This window comes from Drosophila eugracilis, unplaced genomic scaffold (genome assembly GCF_018153835.1).
Source record: "Drosophila eugracilis isolate 14026-0451.02 unplaced genomic scaffold, ASM1815383v1 contig_1197, whole genome shotgun sequence".
NCBI lineage: Eukaryota > Metazoa > Arthropoda > Insecta > Diptera > Drosophilidae > Drosophila > Drosophila eugracilis.
Window position 1 is genome coordinate 3,330,721 of NW_024571981.1, and position 2,755 is coordinate 3,333,475.

The following is a 2,755-nucleotide window of genomic DNA, read 5'->3' on the forward strand; positions in this document are numbered from 1 at the left end:
TAAATATCTTGCAGAAAATGTACTCAATAGATTTATGCCCAAATAATGTTGAGTGCTCAAAAGCCTGCAAGTAAAGTTTGTGAGTTTAACTAAAAATAATGTATATATTTTATATTTATCTGCAAAACCTGACCGTTTTGGTATAGAAAAATCACTGAAAGGTAATTCAATTATATTTGCGTACAGAGTGCACTTGACCATATAAATGCATTTCAGTCGAAATCAAACAAAAGTCCTATTCTCCTGAGAACCGCCTGTCCAAGACTTCATTTTTATATGCTTTTCTCTTACTTTTTGCCACAGAGAAAGAAGACTATTTTCGGTCTTTATCTTGGCCATGACATGATTTATATGCAGCTATTTTATCTGGCAAGCACACAAGTGGAATATGCAAGTATCTGTTCAAAAAAGAAGCTTCGGGTCCTGCAGTTTAGGAGCAAGCCAAAAACACAAAGCCTGCCAGCGATTCACCTATCCGCAGACATGCTATAAACTTGGCTGCTACTCGGTGGTCGCATAAACTTTGCGTATGCACAAAGTCCGTATTATTTAAAATATGCATAAATTGGACTTTAAAATTCACCCAGCTAGGCACACAAGCTTTTACCTGCGGCGAATGCAGGTTGTATGTATTTTCTAAATACATATATCTGAACTAGGGTACGGGAGCTGATATGCAAAACATCGGTGAACTTAACATTATTTTGCCCGGAGCGTGAAATTTGTTGTCTTTTATTCTCCAACTGAGTATAATGAGTTGTTGGTGATTTTTGCTAAAAAATACAATTAAGTTTGTAGTTTCATATGTCTATCTTTTGTTGTAGTGTACAGGATAGACATTTTTGAAAATTTTTTTTTAGAACTTTTGTTTAAGTTTTGCTTTCTCCATTAAAATTTTGTATGAATTTAAATGCTACATAACTTTATTTTTGAATGATGGTCTTGCTTTAAATTTATTTCATAGTTTTCAATTTAAGAGGCACTATGAAAACTATATGGTCATATTCATTACCACCGATTTCCCTCATTTTAGCTTCTCAAAGTAAAGCAAATTTAGTCCCCCCACTTGACAGTTTCTTTGTGGCAGCTTATAAGAGCTTACTTTGGCTGATCAAAAAAGCATCTTTCTGGTAATTACGGTTTGCATACCTCAACTTTAACTACTTTTGGGTAATTAAACAATGTCCGGAAAGTTTATTAATTCTTTTGTCATTCTCTTTTTGCCCGACATCAATTTTAGTGCAGTCAAAGTTGTGCCTCCTCTTTAACTTTTTTCAGCCCACTTGCCACCTGTCTCTGCAGTCACGTGTTTTTGGCTGTGGCACGATAAAGGGAAGAAAAAAATTGAAAAAAAGCGCACATCCAACGAACATGTAATTCGAGATTCAAGCATAACTTTTTGAGGGAGCAACACCAACTCAAATATACAAACAAACGCAGAAAATACCCAAAGGGCTGCATTTGGGTTATTTTTGTTTTCCTTTTGCTCAAGAGAGATTTTGGCATGTGGCATATGGCAAAGTGTATATATGACAACGCAAACTTTATGGCAGGTGGGTTGGCTTTTTCTTTGGATGGTGGCTATGCCGGATTTTAACGAGAATAACAAAAGTTTCCTCTGTTCACTAATCCCTTTGCTTGCCCCGCACGCATTAAATGCATTAAGTTTTTCGCTGAAACTTTTCCCCACATCTAAATGTGGCGGCGTTCTTTTCCGCTCTGGAATTCCAACATTTTTTTTATATAATTGAATTGTATGGCAGCAGGCCCTTTGTTTGCACTTGAAACTACTCGTATTTGCACACTACTTGGCTCGATGCGGCATCTCGCTTTCTCACTCTTCCCTCTCACTAGCTCTCTCTCTTTGTATCTGTATTTGTGTGTTTCATGTGGAAAAATCTAATTACTTGGCTGCTGTTTAACTAACTCCCGGGTAGCAGCACTCAGGCAGCTTCCCGTACGTGTGTATTTTCTTTGTTTTTATTGCCAGCGAACGTGGCGTATGCGTAATATATGCAGGATGGGCCTACGTGGCGTATGGATTTTCCCCGTTGATACATTAAGTACTTATAATTGGAACGAACGGGAATACGCCAAGTAACTTATGATGTTTACACATGACTTACAAATTGTTTACGTCGTTCGGTTTTTAGCATTAGGCAGCCTCAATGCAACTCACAAACACTCTCGGCTGGCAGAGCTGCGGTCCTGGTAATGGCCCTGGTCTGCATGCTCTGGAGCTGCCACGTCTGTTGCTGGTTTCCCTTGGCTTACCTCACCATATTTGTCATGCACTTGAGCACGTCGCCATTTGTGGCAAGGAAAGGGTGGCAATGGCAAATGCAGCTGTGACTATTAGTGCAACAAGCGGCGCTTAGTTAGATTCAAAATGATAATCTTAATGGGGAAAGAAAGCCTGCACTACAAGTACAAGACTCTCAATAGCTGCATACATTTTTATAAGATAAATTATCATGCTTAGGAATACATAAAGAATTAATTTGAAGTTTAAACAGCTTGGAAAAATATAAATAACATTGGTGAAGGTTAATTTTTTGAACGTAAAAAGAAGGTAAAAGCTTTACATGTCAATTTTCTTGCGTTGACATTTCTTTTTCCACAGAAATCAAGGTTTGGAAAAAAATATAAAGCTCTCGAACAATAGGGAAAGAATATTTTCCAGGATTTCGAATAAGAAAAGGACAAGTCACAGTCTCCCACAATATTATTACAGGATATTCATCGTGGCTATTAA